We start from the raw sequence: 20,706 nt of genomic DNA on the forward strand, positions 1-20,706 counted from the left end.
CCTGTCTTCTGCATCCTCTTCTCTCACACCAACTACCTTCATGTCCTCTTTCACTACATCAATAAACCTCCTCTTTGGTCTTCCTCTAGGTCTCCTGCCTGGCAGTTCAAAACTCAGCATCCTTCTGCCAATATATTCACTATCTCTCCTCTGGACATGTCCAAACCATCTCAGTCTGGCCTCTCTGACTTTATCTCCAAAACCCTCTGATGTTCTCATTCCTGATCCTATCCTTCCTGGTCACTCCCAAATAGAACCTCAGCATCTTCATCTCTACTACCTCCAGCTCTGTCTCCTGTCTTTTCTTCAGTGACACTCTCTCTAGACCAAACAACATCGCTGGTCTCGCCACAGTTTTGTACACCTTTCCTTTCATTCTAGCTGAAACTCTTCTGTCACACATCACACCTGACACTTTTCTCCACCTGTACCATCCTGCCTGTACACACTTCTTCACCTCTTTTCCACACTCTCCATTGCTCTGGACTGTTGACCCTAAGTAGTTAAAATCCTCCACCTTCTTGATCTCTTCTCCCTGTAACCTCACTCTTCCACTTGGGTCCCTCTCATTCACACACATGTATTGTCTTACTGCGGCTAACCTTCATTCCTCTTCTTTCCAGGACAAACCTCCACCTCTCTAGTTTCTCCTCCACCTGTTCCCTGCTCTCACTGCAGATCATCTGCAAACATCATAGTCCATGGAGATTCCTGTCTAACCTCGTCTGTCAGCCTGTCCATCACCATAGCAAACAAGACGGGGCTCAGAGCTGATCCCTGATGCAGTCCCACCTTCACCTTGAACTCCTCTGTCACACCTACAGCACACCTCACCACTGTCTTATAGTCCTCATACATGTCTTGCACTGCTCTAACATACTTCTCTGCCACTCCAAACTTCCTCAAACAATACCACAATTCCTCTCAGGGCACCCTGTCATAAGCTTTCTCCAGATCTACTAAAACACAATGCAGATCCCTCTGGCCTTCTCTGTAATTCCCTATCAGCATCAGCAAAGCAAATACTGCATCTGTAGTACCGTACTTTCTGGACTATAAGCTGCTACTTTTTCTTAGGTTTTGAACTATGCGGCTCATACAAAGGTGCGGCTATTCTGTAGTTTTTTTCTTCCACCAATAGGGTTTCTCTAACCGGAATAAGAATTAAAATAGATGAAAGGTTAATGCAAAGAAGAATAGCCTACGCTACTTTTTCTTTAACAGATAGAACACGCACAACCTTTTCTTTAGCAGATAGAACACGCAAAAAAAATTACTAACTGGTAATTAATTTCAAATCCTCGCCCCTTCAACATGGAAACTACACGAAGAGGTTCGTATGATGCAAGTTTTAAGTTGAAGGCCATTGAGCTTGCTATACAGGAAGGAAACCGCGCTGCTGCACGCAAACTTAGCATCAATGAATGTATGGTGAGACGTTGGAGGCTGCAGTGGGAAGAGCTCAAGCAATGCCAAAAATCGCAAAAAGCTTTCAGAGGCCATAAAAGCAGGTGGCCTGAACTTGAAAATGTCCTGGAGGACTGGGTGAACACACAGAGAGCAGGTGGCCGAGGTGTATCCACTGTACAGATCAGACTGAAAGCGAACACAAATGAAATGAATATTGAAGATTTCAAAACTGGCCGGTATGAGACGTAAAAACCTGTCCATCAGGGCATGGACCACTCTCTGTCAGCAACTCCCCCCTGACCATCAGGAAAAAATTGAAAACTTCCACAAATTAGTTGAAACAAAGATGGAAGAAAACTCCATCGGCCCAGAGGACATCATAAATATGGATGAATTCCCTTTGACTTTTGATCTGCCTCTTACCAGGACTGTTAACAAGACCGGTGCATCATCCGTGTTGTTGAAAACAATGGGCCACGAAAGGACGCATTTCACCTGCGTTTAAGGGCTCAGTGGTAAAGCAGGCGGTAGAGCGGGTCGTCCTATGATTTAAGATCGGCGGTTCGATTCCCGCTCCCGCCCCCCCAAAAATACCCGGAGGTGAGCTAACAGTGGGAGGTGTCAGCTCATCTCCGGAGCACTGCCGAGGCACCCTTGAGCAAGGTGCCGTCCCCTTTACAAATTGCTCATTTGAGGCGCACCAAGATGGAGCTGCCTGCCACTCTACCTCCCCTGCATGCCTACAGGCCCCTTTGTGTGTGTGTGTGATACAGGGGCCTGTACTCACAAATATGTATGCATGCGTTTGTAATCAGTAGCTAGAGTGTGCTTTCTTAATTTCCCTTCGGGGATCAAACCAGTATATAAAATTAAAAATTAAATTAAAAATTAAAATTCTGGCATTCACGGCATCCGGACAAAAACTTCCACCAATGATCATTTTTATGTCGAAAGAACAACTCCCGAAAGGTATAGGGGTCAAAGTTAACACTAAAGGGTGGATGATGGAAGGCCTAGTGAAGGAATGGTTAACGGAATGCTACAGCAAGCGCCCGGGAAGATTTTTTCACCGGAAAAAAACGCTGCCTGTTTTGGGTAGCATGAGGGCCCACATCAGAGATTCTGTCAAAGCAGCGATTTAGAAAACAAAAGTCCATTCCAGCTGTGATTCCCTGAGGTACAACAAAGTATTTGCAGCCACTTGACATCAGTGTCAATCGGGCATTTAAACCTGCACTCCAGGTTGAGTGGGAGACTTGGATGACAAGTGGTGAGAAGTCTATCACAAAAACTGGCCGCATGCGAAAAGCATGCTTTTCTGATGTCTGTCAGTGGATCCTAACAGCGTGGAGTGCTGTGAAAGAATCCACCATCACTAACGGGTTCCGAAAGGCTGGACTGCTACGCGAAGAGAGCGGCACATCTTCAGAGCCAACTTCACCGGAGGACAACAGTGACACGGAGAGCAAGACTGATGGAGACAGATGTGACGAAGCGCTCTTGAGGCTGTTCAACTCCGACACTGAAGACGAGGACTTCATGGGTTTCAGCGAAGATAATTAAAGTCACTTGTGATTTCAAACACAGGAGAAATTAAGGTAAATAAATGCCGGTTATTTTCTTTTGGTTCTGTTCCGTTTTAGTCAACAAAGTTGCTGTATGTTAAAAGGCACTGTTCGGAAAGGATCTGTTCAGGAAGGTGTTCATTTACAGTACAAAATCGTTCTGCACATTCAGTAAATATCTAATTTTTCTACATAGATATATGTGGCTTATAGCCCAGTGCGGCTTGTATATCTTAAAAAATTTTTTTTTTTTTAAAATAGAGCAGGTGCGGCTTATATACAGGTGCGGCTTATTGTCCAGAAGATACGGTACTTTTTTTTTTGGCAAGAAACCATACTGCTGCTCACAAATGCTCACTTCTGCCCTTAGTCTAACTTCAACTACTCTTTCCCATAACTTCATTTTATGGCTCATCAGCGTTATTCCTTTTGTAGTTGCCACAACTCTGCACATCTCCCTTGTTCTTAAAAATGGGCACCAGAACACTTCTCCTCCATTCCTCAGGCATCTTCTCACTATCTAAGATCCTGTTGAAACTCCAATGCCACCTCTCCTAGACACTTCCATACCTCCACAGGTATATCATCAGGAGCGAGTGCCTTTCCCCTCTTCATCCTCTTCAATGCCCTCCTCACTTCATCCTGACTAATCGTTATTACTTCCTGGTCCACAACAGCCACATCTTCTACTCTTTGTTCTCTCATTTTTCTCGTTCATCAACTCTTCAAAGTACTCTTTCCATCTTCCCATCACACTACTAGTACCTGTCAATAGACTTCCATCCCTATCCTTAATCACCCTAATCTGCTGCACATCCTTCCCATCTCTGTTTCTCTGTCTTGCCAACCTGTATATGTGATGTAGCGGTAGAGACCGCGCCGTCCATCACCGTTCATCTTCGCTCTGCGCGCCTCTCTCTCGCGCAGGAGAGCGGCTGCAGTGGAGCTGTCATTTTTTTCTGGCAGGACCGCAGGAGCGCGGTCCCACTCAGACTGTTTTACCTATGGTACATTCGCGGGTGAGTTATCCACCAAACTGTCGCGGTGGTGCGTCGGGGGTGCACACCCGGCGCCCATGCGTGCTTCCTAAATACAAATGCTCACCTGTGGACTGTAGGACTGTACCATTTGGTACGTTGTGGAACTGATTTGTATTTTGTCGACCTTTTGCTTTATGTAAACAGCCATATGAGGGGAATTTATGTTTTATTCTGTTCTGGTTTTATTTTGTAAGAGGTTTTTCTGTTTCTAGGTTATTATTTTAGCTATTGTAAGAACAACCCCATTCAATTAATGTTGGTACGCCAGGGGAGGGGCATGGGGTTATTTAAGGGCTGCATTTTTGTTTCATAGGGGTGGTAGTTGGAGTTGGAATTGGTAAGAGTCGGAGAGTTGCAAGGAGCGATAGTAGAGCGATTGGTAAATGGTTATTGTTGTGGATTTCCTCTGTAGATACTTCTTTTTGTTGCACTGGGTTTTTGGTTTGGGACATTTTATTTGCACTGTAAATATTTTTTCACGAGTTATTGTGGTGTGAATAAAAACCCCACCAAAAATTGAACTTTTGCGGCTGCGCCATCAAGTTATTTCTTACGGCATACACGAACCCGTCACAGTATAGATCAGTCTCTCCCTCTTTACTGTCCAACCTAGCATACAAGTCATCATAATCCCCTTGTTTGGCCTTTGCTACCTCTGCCTTCACCTTACGCTGCATCTCCCTGTATTCCTGTCTACTCTCCTCAGTCCTCTCAGTGTCCCACTTCCTCTTAGCTAACCTCTTTCTCTGTATACACTCCTGTACCTCCTCATTCCACCACCAAGTCTCCTCATCTACTTTCCTTCTAGATGACACACCAAGTACTCTCCTACCTGTCTCCCTGATTACATTAGCTGTAGTTGTCCAGTCATCTGGAAGCACCTCCTTACCACCCAGAGCCTGTCTTAACCCCTTCCTAAAAGTCGTGCAACACTCTTCCTTTTTCAGCTTCCACCATTTCATCCTCTGCTCTGCCTTTTCCCTCATCTTCCTCACCATCAGAGTCATCCCACACACCACCATCCTATGCTGTTTGGCTAAACTCTCGCCTACCACTATTTTGCAGTCACCGATCCCCTTCAGATTACACACAAGATGTAGTCTACCTGTGTGCTCCTGTCTCCACTTTTATAGGTCACTCTATGTTCCTGCCTCTTCTGGAAGAAAGTATTCACTATAGCCATTTCCATCCTTTTTGTAAAGTCAATCACCGTCTGTCCTTTTGCATTCCTCTCATGGATACCAAACCTGCCCAGCAACTCCTCATCACCTGTTTCCTGCACCAACATGTCCATTGAAGTTTTCACCAATGACAACTCTCTCACTTCTAGGTATGCCCTGCATCACTTCATCAAAGTCTGACAAGAATTTCTCCCTCTCCTCCAGCTCACATCCTACCTGTGGAGCATACCCACTAACAATACTGAACATATCACACCTTCGATTTTTAGCTTCAGACACTCTCTTTACCTCCAGAATAATTTTTGACATTTTTTGAAATTTTCTGACAGATGGTATAAATGATATATTATTCTTAGTTGCGCTATATTTGTACAGTGAATATATCTGAAATAATTCAATTCAAAATTGAATTTGAATCTAGGTTATTTTTCAAATTAGTCGTTAATATGTTTCACACGTTTTCGTGTCATCTCATCTCTTTAAGCTATTCACTTGTTTTTTTCCTTTGGTTGTCATTTCCCCAACATACACCTCTGGTCTCTACACACAGAAACTCACCCGGTGTCTTTCTGTCACTGTCATTTGTTCTAATGTTGAGGATGATTTGTTTTGTTTTTTTAATTTAATTTAATTAATTAATTTATTTACAATTGACCAAAGAATTAGTAGGCGGCACGGTGGCGCAGTGGTTAGCGCTGCCGCCTCACAATACCGCGGACCCGGGTTCGAGTCCCGCTCTGTGTGGAGTTCGCATGCTCTCCCCGTGTCTGCGTGGGTTCTCTCCGGGTTCTCCGGCTTCCTCCCACCTCCAAAAGCATGCGGTTCAGGTTGATTGGCCGTTCCAAATTGCCCGTAGGAATGAGTGTGTGTGTGCATGGTTGTATGTCTTTGTGTGTGGCTCTGCGGTGTGCTGGTGTCGTGCCCGGAGTGTCCCCTGCCTCGTGCCCTATGCCACCGAGATAGGCTCCGGCTCCCCGTTGTTAGTGACATACAAATGAAACCGACAAATTGCTAACAAAGACTGGCATCTACCAAGTACACTTACAAATTTAAAGCACAAGGGCTAACGTTAAACATATTGGGTCACATCACAGGCCACACAAATAATCTGACATCACAGAATGTCCAATTATCTGTATTTTTCTGTTTTGGAGATAGATGGGATAGCGAGGGGAAAGTGTCCACAAATTAATCCGTCATGGATTAACTCTGGTGGATTAATATAAATGAATAGAAGAGCCACCAAAAATGTGTTACCATATACTGTATACTTTGGCCGGTGTAAAAATATATGGGTGGACTTCTATAGCAAAGTCTTTGTATGGAAAACACAAAATGTGTTTGTAAAGGAAAGAGCGAGGTGTTCCAAAAATGAGCCATTAATAAGCAATGGTTATATTGTGGTGTGCTGCCACAAAAAAATTGAAGTGTGTGTGTGTGTGTGTGTGTGTGTGTGTGTGTGTGTGTGTGTGTGTGTGTGTGTGTGTGTGTATGAATGAAAAATGAAATGGTTTTTGAAAGTAAATGTTCTACATAGTAAATTATAATACAGCAATTTACATTACTGAAGACATCAAGCTATGACGGAACACATGAAAGTATGTAGTAAACAAAAAGTGTTTACTACAAACAACCAGAATATACTGTACATCGTATTTTAGATTCTTCAAAGTAGCCTCCTTTTTCTTTGAAGATACGTCAGCATTCACCCAGCCAGCTTCATGAGGTAATCACTAGAAACGGTTTTCAATTAACAGGTGTGACTTGTGAAGAGTTAACATTTGGAATTCCTTCTAAATGTGTTTGTGGCCAGATTTGTTGTACAGACGTGGGGTTGGTGCAAAGATCCCTACAATGAAGAGCTCTATTTTTGAATTCACATTATGGCAAAAAACTCTATCAAAAGACAAATGACAATCCATAATGAATTTCCAAAGATCTCAAAAATGAGCAAAGATGATCATTAAATTGCCACAAAGAAACCACTTCTGAGGAAGAACAACAATAAGATGAGAAGTTCTTGGACCAAGAAAGACAAGGAATCATTAGACCTGTGGAAATCTGTCCTTTGGTCTGTTGTATTAAAATTTGTGACATGCCATCCTACTTAGTTTGTGCTTAGTAGGGTTCTCGTTTGTTTTTCAACAGGACAATGACCCCAAACATACCTCCAAAATAACCTAACCTAAACCCAATCAAGGTGGGTTTAGATAAGTTGGACCGAGCGTGAAGGCAAAGCAGCCAGCAGATGCTCAGTGCCTCTAGGAACTTCTTCCAGACTGTTGGAAAACCATTCCAGGTGACTACCTCATGAGGTTGATTGAGAGAAGAGAGTAATATGCAACGTAGTAATGAAAATAAAAGGCTTTGTGACTACTTTGAGAATAATAATATAAAACATATTCTGTTTTAACATATTTTTTGGCATTATTCCTCAATTTAGAAAAAAAAAAGGAAAAACCATTTAATGAGAAGGTGTATCCAAACCTTTAACTGATGCTCATAAAAGCCTACCAAATGAAAAAATAGATGTATTTGCAATACAGATAGTCCCCAACATACAATCATTTGGAGATACGAACAACCACATACCACCATATCTGACTATTGTCCTGCAGTTCCCCTTTCTGCCACAACCCCCGCAGGCGCAGCACTGCTGCATACAAGCAGTTCCAATACTCATCTCCCCCTCTTTTTACATCCCGCTTCAAAGCTGTAATGTATTGTAATTGTCAGCGTTGTGTGTTTGTCCGTTTATCCGTTAGTCCACCAAATATCTTTGCAACCGTTGCAGATAGAAAGATGAAACAAAAAGTACATTACTCAGGCGAGAAAGGGAATGAAAATGAGATGATGACCTTGACCTTGAGAATACTAGGTCAAGGTCAAAGTTTAACTTTTGTACACTCAGGAACTGGATATGATAGACGAGGGAGAAGGTCAGTGTAAGTAAGACCGTAGAGCAAAGCTACTGCTTTAATCTATGAAAGTAAGTCAGAGCACTAGCTTTGATCTTTGACCTATGTTAGTAGGTCAGGGTAAAATTTTGAAATCAGGGGTGTCGCAGGATGTTGCAGTCTCTGACTGCATTGGTTCTTGTTTGTCGTTGTCTCTGTTAGCATTTCAGCGCTCCGGGCGAAGTACCTTTGTATACTTTACTGTTTATTATGGATGATAAAGCAAAGGCTAGTGATGATAGTGGTAGTGGTGACAATCTTTTTAATCAGAACTTTCTCTCCTTGACAATAACTGCCCCCTCCTTCTTCACTTCCTTTGGTCTAACGTTAAGCTACGTGCTACTGCAGCATGTAGCATGCTGTAGCATCAACAGCTGACTCTGGCTGTTGTTGTTGGATGCGCTTAAACTGGATGAGAGTTCCTTGAACTATTTTTTTCTCCTCAAGGATTAAAGGATAAGGAGCAAAAGTTTACCATGAACTAAACTGAATTTAAAAAAATCAAGTGATGCCATTTCATGGCTCAGATATTTGTCGAGTACTGACATAAATTTATAATTATATGTATTTTTTTGAAAACCAAAGTATAATCAAGAGAGACTTAACTTGAAATGACATGTGACATTGACATTGTATTTTACTACTTCATGCAATTTTTATCATTCAAAGCTGTGAAACGGGACTTTCAGATGCTAATACATGCATTACGGTAATGACTGAGTGCCGTGTTGGGAGGGTGAGGAAATGAACAGCAGCTGCAGGTGGCGTTTGTGATGACAAGCAAGTGGAGTAAGCCACGTCTCCTTCTGAACCACAGTAAGTTAAACTTTTTGTTTATATAAAATATTTTTTTCCAACGTTATAACACTGTTTATTGTCATATATTTTTTATTATTGGATTTATCTCAAATGGACCTTTATTACTTTTGATCTTTTATTACTTTTCCTATGCAAGATTTACAAGTTACACTGATTACTTGCTCCTGTTTGTACAAATCTGGAACATTTTTTCTTGGAATAGAAAGTGTTTATATATAAAAGACTGCATGTATTATAACTTTCTTATTTTTTCTTAGAAATACTCCTGAGGAATAGCCAGTCAACAGTTGAAGGAATCACATCCGGGGCCAACGCTGTGCAGCTGAGTCCAAACCTACTTGTCGTGCCACTGACCAATCCACCTCATCCTTTCACTCAAGGCCACTTCCCTATCCCCACCAACAAAAATGAGACAAAAGACAGACAAAAGTGCACTCCGTGCACAAAAGTACACCTTGGATGTGTGATGTACAACAGGTGGACAGGAACTGTTTCAGAATCTACGAGTGCTAAAATAAAGAACGCCCGGCTATTGACAAATGTAACAGGTTTGATTCTATTTGATTCTATTTTTGTCCTTTTCTTTTTACAGTTTTAGGTACAGTATTTAATTACATAAAAATGGTACTTGACAGATTTTGAATGTTCTACTCCTGGAAAATGGGTGTAAATTATTTACACATAGGGCATTTTTTGACACAACTGACAAAAATAGACATGAAAGACCAGGCATTTTAATAAATGCATCTATTATTATGGTAGTAAATTAATAACTTGCATCTCTACAATCCAGTAGACTGACCTATAATAACAGTGGGTGCTGTTATGCAGGTTAAGGAATAGCAGATCTCACATTCCACAGGGCCACATTGTGCCCGATAATTTGCATCTAAGTGGCTACAGCTGCTTCTCTATTCACAGAAGGAAGGTGTCTCTTGTCTTCTGAATATGTGTTCACCTTCATTTGTTGCATGTTTTTATTGTGCTGGAGGAGAAGAACGCCTATGTTTTCACAAACCAACAACAGACATACAATTCTGTGTATCGGCATTCTGCTTTTTCCCACGCATGTTCACAAACACTGGAGGACACACATGTTCATGCAAACTGTACCTAGCTGGTAGTAAATGGAATAGAGAGGGGCCACCTGGTTCCTGTGTGTTTCAAAGAGCTTTACTTTGAGGGCGAGCCTTGCTACTTAGTTAAACAAAGGGCCTCCGTGTTGGTCCTCTAGATAAACACACTTTCCTGAGAAAACACGGACACAGTTACACTTTAACCTGCAGAGGGAGGCCGCAACGACATCCTCCTGGACAGTTTAGGTCAGACTGGGCTATAGTTCAGACCTGTGGTGAGAATCATGCGCTGCACGTGAAACCATGCTGGCCTGTCAGACAATGGAGCCTTTGACAGGCGTACACCCCTCCCTAGTCCTTGTTACAGTCAGACCACTGTCTCTCTAGGGCTTGGGTGTCACTCCCCATCTCTGTTGTGCTCCCCCAGAGCTAGCCAGCTGGCTTCTCTGCTCTGGGATGTGAGAACAGCGACACAGAGGAGCTACAGTCAAAGTTCGCTCGGATTAGCCCTGCAGAAAGGGGAGCAACTCATCCCGGTCAAGTTCAAGCTATTCTTCACAAATACCCTGATTATCTCGTCACCCGAGAAGAGGTTGAACTGGTCCTAGTCTGACACACCCCAGATATTTTCAGTTCTGATCTATTCCCCTGATTTTGCTCATGGATATTTCTAACTTTGACAATCTGTTGTTAGGAAAGTTATAGTAGTGTACGTGAAAAACTGTTACCAGTATTTGAGTGTCTATTGTGGAATAACTAGATAATTAGGTAGGTTTATTTTCCGTACTATGCAAAAATAAATATGACGCCTTGAAAAAGGAGATATAGACAAAACACTGTCTACATTATAGGTGCCATCTACTATATTAGGTTTAACTGAGTTCATACAGTCACATGTGTTTCCTCAGTATCTCTGTACATGCAAAACACAAAGGTGAAAGGAGGAAGCAAGCAGTTTATCACCCTGACTGCATTTCTTGAACAAACAAAGGGTCGACTGGATACACACAGGCAGAAATCGTTTTTGTTTGGTTAAGTCTACTATTTTTTACAGTGTGGCCACAACTGCATTAGGGCTACTTTTGGATCTCCATAAAGTGTCAACCAAATGTGGTTATTTTTGTATAATCATGTTGGAATATAATTATGTGGTTTTGCTTGCAGTCAATCACTGTAAACATTCTTCAGTTTAGTGCAACATATGATTGACTTACTGCCCGCCAGCTGAAACCCTTGCAGTTTATGTAGTAAATTGGTCATTGTTGAATCAATGGGGCTAGACCATTAGCATCTGGAGATACCGTCAAAACTTCAATAGGGTTACAGCACATGTTTGCATCTGATGAAAAGAAGTTTGTGAACTGCAGAGAGATTATTTGATGAAAAACTCATCAAGAGTAAGTTGACAGGTCAACCGTGGAGGTCAAAGGGTGCACTTCAACTGTTTAATTGCTTCAGGTGAGAGGTGGTTGGAAGGAAAATTTACTGGGGCTGAGTTTGGATGTCGCTAAAACTCTGGGTGGGGTCACATAGGCTAGTTTGTGTGCTAGCTTTCACAATCCTGTCCATGTTCGCCTTTTTTTTTTTTAGTAACTCTGGTCTTCTTGCTCAAGTTATACAGCTGACAATGCAGAGTTGATGAGTACCGAATAATTTTTTTAAAAACATTGAATGAAGTTCTCTGTTGGTATGGTATTTTGGTCTTGCCTTCAGGAAGCCAGTCTCAGTACTGAGATTTTTAAGCGATACCTGGTCCTGCATGGGTTAAATAAAGTAAAACGCCTGAGCAGTTTTCAACATTTGAAACAACAATAAAGGATTCTTGTCTCCCTGGTTGATAATGAACATAAATACAAGCAATGAGTGTTATCTGATGGTATAGTTCTGCAGAGCTGCCACCTCCCCCCAACACGGCAGTCATGTAAACAGACAGCACTCGTGAGGAATGCTGGACTCAGTGACCTCCCGCCCCAGTGCACTGAGTTCATCTGAAACAGCCCATGCTGCGCCTCCCCAAAGCTCCGCCTCACCCTACCCCAGCCTGAGGCCCCACAGGGTGGAAAAAAAACACACCTCGATCAACCAGCGCTAGAGCCTCCCCACACAGTCAAACATACATACACAAACAGAAAGACGGGGCTGACAGCTCTGCTTCTCCAACGCCCCAGCTGTCAGAGCAGCCACTTCTTGTGGTATCAACGCTTTACCGTCGCCTTTCCTCATTCAGCTAACCTGAACTCTTCAGAGTAGAGAACTGTTCAAACTATCTGTATTCCCATCCATAACTCTGTGTGTGTGTTAAAAAACAACAACAATGGCTTTTCTATTTCATTCTTTTCCTGGCTGGTCACTATGTCGCATTTGATGTTCTGATTTACTTTCCCTGATTTTGAGTGGAGAGGAAAATAAAGCATGGGGTCTTAATTTCTTTTTTAAAAAATGATATAAAGAGCAAGGTCAGGACCAGTTTTAGTAGACAAAAATAAACCTCCAGTGAAGTTTGAGAGAAGCACACCAGAGGGTCGAGCTGACACTGCCCTCTGCTGGAGTGCAACATTTGGTCTGGGAGCAGATCCCTCCACAAGTGAGTTTGTAGAGGCACAAGCATATGATAATATACTGAGACACTTACACACACTGAAATCTTTGAACTTTTCAAATAGCTGTTGCCAGATGTGTTACACATCATGAATAAGTCATAAGGTGCAAGATTTAAAACCCTGACTGATTGCACTGAAAGCACAGTAAACCAGACACTACTGATTATCACTTCGCTGCACATCATTACACGAAACACATGGGGCCTTGCTCTCGTGTGCATCACCCATGTGGATACACACACACACACACACACACACACACACACACACACACACACACACACACACACACACACACACACACACACACACACACACACACACACAAACACACACAGCTGTAGACAAACATGCACACTCAGACACACTATCACAGTTAGTTGTTGTCTGAGGAAACAAGGAGCTGTCTGGTGCCATAGCAACCAATGCGGATATCCCACCCTTCTTCAGCAAGACAAAAAAAAAAAACCCCCCAAAAAAACCAGAAGTGGCAGACAGACAGACTGACAAGACCCTAGAGGTGATGGATACAGACACTTATCCGTCTATATCTCTATTTATCTTCCATCTATCCATCTGGAAGAAAAAAAGGAAATATAACTACCAGAATAACAGAGCGTGGGTGAGGAAAGGGGACAACACAAACTGATGAGGAGGGAGAAATTAAATGAGAGAAGAAAAGACTGGTCTCTGGGGCATGTCTCTCTGTTCTGAGCACCGAACCACAGCCTGAAAACACAAAAACTGCCGCAGTCAGTATGAGCCTTTCCCTGCCTTGACTCCAGTTTGAACTGCATTCTGTTGTAATATTATGATTCTGGCCCATATACTAGGTTACATAACACTCCAAGCTAAATCCTGACCTCAATCTGCCTAACAGCCACTCTTGCGCAGATAAAATTTTTTAAAAATGGGACTATTGTTGTGAGACGATGTTTGATGATCCAGACGGCCACTGGCGGCCCTTCTGATTTATTCAGCATTATTTTCCTCTTCCTTAGGTGGCTGAATGAACCTCTGCAGAGGATGCACAGGATTTCGAAAAGGTAAGCTGATTCCTGACTGAATCTCACTTCCTGGGCTGGCCTGCAGGTGGAAGTCACACCCACTGATATGTGTTTTACACGCCATTTACTACGATCACCTTCACTGCTGGAAAAATCACCACTCTAGTTTTACCAGTCTTGTCTGCCAAGTTTGGTGTGATGTGACAAAGCGACAGTTTGTTGGTTGCCACCTCATCTCAGTGACACGATGTGTGAGTGACAATCTGTGTGTCAATCTACGTTTTTGTTTCGTCTGTGAGGTGTTGGTGCACAGTGGAGGACAATATGATCTGACATACAACATTAGCATGACCTAATTTTATTTTAGCCAGTGTCAGTGAGAGGTATATGTGCAAAGCCTTTGAGATTGAGGAAGTCTTGACGTCGGCTTGGAGCTTGGAGGCCTGAAGGAGGCTTGAGAGGATGTGACTTTGACTTTTCTGAAAAATATGAATTCTCAATTGAAATTAGGCCTCTTGATTTCTTATGGAATGGCCTGGTCCCTTGTTTGTGATAATACAAAATAAGAATAAGCATAGAACACTCAGCCACAGGTGCATTTCTTTGGTAAAGTGGCAGATCTTTGAGTTAATCACAATTCTGGGGCAGCAGTGGCTCAGTCGTAGAGCGGACGTTTTACAACCAAACATCACCCAAGACATCTGCGGTTCAATTCCCACTCCTGGCGGTTTGATTCCCACTCCTGCCAAAACATCCTCAGAGTGTGAGCTGACTGTGGAAGGTGTCAGCTCATCTCCCAGTCACTGCTGAGGCGCCCTTGAGCAAGGCGATGCCCCCCCCCCCCACAAGCTGCTTACTGGGGTGCACCCTGGAGTCGCAACCTGTCACTCTGCCTCCCCTGTACTGTTTGGACTAATTGCATGCCTACAGGCCCCTAGTGTGTTGTGTTTCAGGGGCCTGCATACAACATTGTGTGTGCATTGACACATGAACAAGCATGTATTGGACTGAAAAGTGTAAGGAGAATTTCCCCTCTGGAGATTTGTAGTGTATTTTTATCTATCTTAATCGGAATTCTGTGAATGCCCATTAGAGGAAAATGTTAATATTATTTGTTAATAATAAAACAACTGCTTGAAATATTTTCAAATAAAATATCCAAAGCAACCTAGACAGCACATGAGAGATTTGTGTCAAGGCTAATAAGAAATACTGAACAGTTTCCTCACAGGAAAATATATGAATGATGAATGTTTCTAAACAGCAAAAATCACCTTCAGTACTTTTTTTTTGGGAGTAGTAAGTTTCATTGCGATTATTGTATATGTTTTGATTTCTGCTCTGAAAATGAAAGAAGGACTCCCATTCCTTGCTTTGTTTGTTTCCAGGGATTATAATTCAACAGAATTTCACTGTAAACCAAAACTGAAGACTTTATTTCCTTAAAATTTTTTACTCTCATATGACAATTTTTTATCTTTATTATATCGCTTGTTGGGAGGATTTATATTTAAACATTCAGTGTATATACATTGGGAACAACCTCAGTCCAGGTACATGCTGCATTTTAACACTCGCCGCGCTATCAATGAAACAACTCGAAGAAGAGAAGCATCCTGCGTCTCCATTCTAGTGCTCTGTTACCTGGTTTGGCCGCACATCCCTCCTCCTCCGTCTCCTCTGTCTCCTCCTTCTCCTCATCAGGAGTGCACCCCCACCTGATGCACATCTGCTGGATCTACGCCACAGCTTTGGAAAGTGTGTGGTTGGCGGAGATGGAGAGGAGATGGTGCACCAGCCAATGGCGCTCCTTAATCTGACAGCATTGAAGTGATTTGACAAATGTTTTAAACCAATCACAGAGCACTGCAGCAAAGAAGGCAATGGTCGTAAATGTGGTGAGAATTTATTCAAAGCGTCCTTACCGTTCGGTACCATGCACATTTTGCAAGTCACAGCTTCTGTATATAAGAAATGACAGAATTACAATGTCGTAAAGTGAAAACATTTTCCAATATTGGTTGAATAAAACTGATGAATGATAAGTGTAAATGTTGTGCCTGTAGATATTAACTGCTTGTATATTGATTTATAAGGTAGATCTCTCAAAATTACACATGATGATCTTATGCAGAATCATATGATTGTGTGACATAATAAATACAGATGGCAGCCACGTGTTCATACAAGGTCAACGGAACAGCAATCAGCACCTTTTTTGGAGGAGAAGAACAGAAATATGTCGGGATACTGTGAAAGCGAGTAGATCTATTAACCTCTATAGTTCCTATTAGGGACATGCGCCTGCTACCTCAGTAGTCTTATTATTATTGTTCTGCCCTCCAAACGGAAGCTCCATGAATCCTTAAATCAACTCAGGATGTGCTCCTCAGCTTCGGTGTCTGTCAGTCAGTCCCGTCAGAGTAAAACACAGTGTAACACAGTGTGGCTTGACTGTCTTAAGGGCTGCAGACACATGTCAGAGCGGTAGTCATATACTGTAGAGGAGGACTTCTTGTCTTTCTCCCTGTGAGCTCAGGGGTAAGTGGTGCTTCTTAAAGGTTTTACCTTGCGCTGCCTGGTAATGGTTGTGTTTCAGTAGGGATACACACAGTTGCAGGTTTGTGTTTGGACAGAAGTGCACATGTCAGGCACTGTTGGATAACTTGTTGTAATTCTTGCTGACTATCTCTGTTGGAAGAAGTCATTAACAGAGCTGCATATTTAAATTACTGTTTTGATTTGAACAACTTGGAGCTACGAAATAAACCTGAGGGTGCAAGAGTGTGACTGAGGTAAAATGATTTTGCAAGAATGAAAACAAAATAATGAATATTCTTCTCTTTAAAGGTCTAATGTGTGTCTAAAATCACATTAGAGCTTTAAGGAGAAACTGTTCAAGTGCTTGCTTTGTCTGTATTCGTATCTACATAGTTACAGGTGATAAGTGTGGTGATGTGTTCATTTGCAGAGTATGTGGAAGGAAATAAAGAACAACACATGTGCAACCTGGCAAGCCAAAAGAAAAAGAATAACCCATATTAGTTACAAGTAAAATTTATAATCCCTGTATACACATCTTTAATGTATCATCAAAGTTCCTTTAAAAATGTCCTTGATGTTCTTAAACAACAAATGAAGGATTTAAATGAATCAACAGGAAGACAGAATGAATGATTGTAATGTAAAGATCATTAAAACCTCAGGAAAACATGCACTTAACTGCCTGTCAAAGCTGTTTTGTAATCAAAGAATAATGTAAACACAATAAATATAGGAAAATAATTGACAAAAGCTGAACATTAACCAGATATTAAGTGAAAGTAAACCAGTAAATAGTATAGGATTTTGAATGTTGACAGTTAAGGAAAATGTCAGAAAACAATGCAGCTCATGTCTGTTGGTGTGGATGTACTAACTGAACTGAAAAGAACATGGACATGGTATCAATTCAACACAAGGTATGCTCGATAATAGTGCTGGGAAACCAGAAACTCGTTGGCGCTATGATATCAAGTAAAAGATCTTATCGCAAAAAAAACCCCCAAAGAATGTAAAAGAGTTTTTGAGAGACTTAAACCTTTGAACTGATCATCCAAATATTTTGGGATAACACTGTGCAATTTGTAATATAAGCTGCTCCATTTTATGCTGAGGAAGATTCTTTAAATTTAAATTTAAATTTCAGTATCTTGCTGTGTACCATGGCAATGTTTCCTTTCAACACATATATATGTAAATATTTTACATATTTAGATTGGGATATACATATTTACAAAGTGGTCCCTGTGTTAAAGTGTGAATTTTTTTTGCAGCTGACAAGAAATAAAACATAATTCTACGATTTTTACAAAGCAGAAATGGAATGTTGCTTTTTCTCTGCATTCTGTGGATGAGTCTAAATAGCTTTCAGCTGCTGGCAGGGGGCCACATCATTGACATCCTTTCCTTTCTTACCTTTACCTAGGCATGACAGGTATGTCTGAATTCTCACCACCTCAACTCAAGTGGACAAAGAGACTGAAAGCCATATGGCATTTCTTCTCACCATAGTCAAGCTGAAATATTTCTTGATAATCAGACTGAACGAACGACAAATGAATGTCACCATTTGAATCCCTAAATGACTGAAGCTGCAGGGAGAAATTTCGTGGTGGAGTCTGACAAGTGAGAGATCATGTAAACCGATAACAGCATGTACTGTATATAAATTATGACTGACATTCATTTTCCTTAGTTGAAGTGAATGAGCTATGAGGTGGATTAGACAACATCTTTTCCCAAAAGAATATCAATATTGAGCAACGTCAGAATTCTTTTGTTTTTAAAAACTGTTGCTGATTGGCTGAATCTGACTGCTGACTGCATTATTATGCAGGTTGGTGTCTAATTCTTGGAAATACGTTCACACAGTATCATTCTGATGGAAATATAGAGTGAAATCTGAACAGTATTAAGATTCATTAATGTCACAGGGTGACGTGATGTATACTGCAATGCAGGGAGGAATAATAAGAGATTACTGCACTTATTACAGAGAGAAAGGATTATTCACAGGAATTTATGGAAACCTGACAGATGTCCGGAGTTGCACTGATGAAAGAACCTCCACTGAGTAATACAAGAAACTATTTTATTTCTCTTGAAATAAAACGATATGGAATTATGAAGAATTATCTTTTAGAATTATATTCGTATTTTACAATAAGAATATTTGTTCCAAATAGTCATTAATAATGTTCATAGTAGTTTAGTCTTTTTGTAGGTATGGTGCAGCTCAGGAGGTAAAGTGGTCTCCCACTGATTGGTCCCCCAACCTAGAAGTCTGTAAGTGCTATCAGTGCAGTGATCCAGTAACTGGGTGAGTGGGTATTGCTCCTGATGAACAGTTGGTGCCTTTATTTGAGTGATAGATTCTGTGTATGACTGGGTGAAAGCTTTGAGGGACTGGTCAGACTATGAAAGCTCTACATAAGTACAGTCTATTTAGTTTTTTATTTTATAGAAAGAAGTTAAAAAAAAAAAGCACTTTACAGTCAAAGCTCCTGCCTCATAATTATGGTGAGTGAAACAGTGTTAACTTCGCATATTCAATGAAGTGTGTGTGTTGTCAAGAATATGATTCAGACTGGGATTTGTTGGTGGAAATGTGGTTAAGTGACCAGTTTGTTCATGTGCTCACCACAAGAGAAAGTTCAAATGAGTCATCAGGCAGATGTACAATAGCACAGGAAACCACAGTGGTGTCTGTATACCCTGGTACAGTTAAATGCTCACACACACCAGTACAACACACACGCTGAAAATACTTGAATGCTGAAATTTAGGCATGTTTCATAATGACGTCATGGATGTGAATCATGTTTGGAGAGACACACCCAACAAAGATTCCTAACTCATTGTGTGTGTAGACAAAAGTGCATTCTGTAAAAGAACACAGCAGTAATGAGTCAGTAATAAACTACTTAGGTGGGAGTACAGAGACACTAAACATTCATCTTTACTGGTACAGACTTGAATTAATCAGTAACTGTATGTTACATACAGAGGAAAGTGCAAGTAAAAGTACAAATAAATTTAATTTGTTTTTTGCTCAGGTTATATGCAACACTCCTGAATTGTAACAGCATTCAAATACTATCATAGAACAGTTTCTCTTAGTTTCTCTGTTTAAAACTCACTGAAAATAATTTTTTTTACAGATGTCTTTCATTTTGCAGACAACAATCAGACATTTAGTTTTCTATTTTTTTTTAAAAATGATGACAGTTTAATATTGAATATGTTTGGGGAAAGCTCTTACAGGACCACATTCTGAACATTTGTGGACTGAAAAGCAAAATAATTTTGGTTTCTCAATGCCACTTTATTATCCACTAGCACTAACAAGATGACGGGAGCATTCGGGAAACGTGTCCATCTATTAGTCACAATTTGTTTGTACACAAAAGTACTGAAGTGGTACTTTTGCTGTTCAGTAACTTCAATAGATATTTTTTTATAATTTGAAGATTTTATTTTTGAAAATGTACCCTTTTCACAGATATACTGTACATCTAAGAGGAACTGCGGTTAACAATGCTCAATAACTTCTTTCATTCTTCATTCAAGTGCAACTGTTGTGATTATTATTTCATGTTAGTTTCTACACATCTTGTAATTAGGAGTAGGTTTTTTGCAGTCACATTCCTACAGACATAACCTGTAGATTCATCATCTTTAAATAGGTCTGGTGTATCTTGGAGGATACTTTGAGCCAAAACGGCAAATCCCTTTTCTGCAGCTTTGTTAAATCAATTACAAATCAAATGGGTTTATCCAGTGTTTGTCAACATTGCAGAAGCAAATGAAACAGAGTATTGGAACTGATGTAAAACTCAGAGGTCACTCACTCACTGCATACCTCAGCCAAGGCAATGATCTACTTGTTTATGATGATTAAGTCAAATATGTTTGTGTGTAGCTCAATCGTCAGCATTGCCTCTCAAGCATCAATTTAGCTGACTAGTAATGTGTGACAGTATCTACAGAGTTCCCTGTATTTTCTCCTTGTTATTCTGAATATTTTTCTATCTTGAGGATGTTTCCATTCATCAGCCGTTAACGATGCACAGGGTGTCAGGTGAAGACTGCAGGTCGATAATCTTGTTACTGGGTTTCCTTGCCTTCTCTTCCTCTCTCACTTGCTCTGTATATGTCATACATGTAAGCTGAGGATGTATGTTTGGCATATGATTGTGAATTCTTACATTCAAACCATAAGGCACCTTCCGACAGGTGTATGTGAAGGTGTGGCCGTGTTCTGGCTTAGAATGTGATCAGAAAACAGTTCTTTTTCTTTTGTTGATTATTTTTTTTTAGTACCAAGTATTACTTCCTCCCTGTCTTCACTCCCTGCCTTGCACTCAAATCTTCACCCTCTGCAGTCAGGAACAATAATTTTAAAAAAAAACTATAAAGAAGATTTACTCTTTGCCAAAGTGAAACAATTTGAAAATCCAAAATCCCAAAATTCAGATAGGGTTAAAAAATGAATGGTTTCCTCTTTTCA

The 20,706-nt window shown here is 40.9% G+C and overlaps 1 protein-coding gene across 6 annotated transcripts in view; it reads left to right on the forward strand.

Moving 5' to 3' along the window:
- Nucleotides 1-20,706, forward strand: part of LOC137605671 (uncharacterized) — a 99,218-nt gene that overhangs the window by 14,085 nt on the left and 64,427 nt on the right. For 2 of the 6 annotated variants that reach the window (XR_011037764.1, XR_011037765.1), the window contains exons 2-3: nt 7,345-7,495; nt 13,650-13,694. The gene's annotated coding sequence lies outside the window, so the exon portion shown is untranslated. Of the gene's footprint in view, nt 1-7,344; nt 7,496-8,822; nt 8,970-9,229; nt 9,521-13,649; nt 15,637-20,706 lie in introns of those variants that run through there. The other 4 variants (XM_068330343.1, XR_011037766.1, XR_011037768.1 and 1 more) reach the window with 4 other exon arrangements.

Source organism: Antennarius striatus, chromosome 13 (assembly GCF_040054535.1).
Source record: "Antennarius striatus isolate MH-2024 chromosome 13, ASM4005453v1, whole genome shotgun sequence".
NCBI lineage: Eukaryota > Metazoa > Chordata > Actinopteri > Lophiiformes > Antennariidae > Antennarius > Antennarius striatus.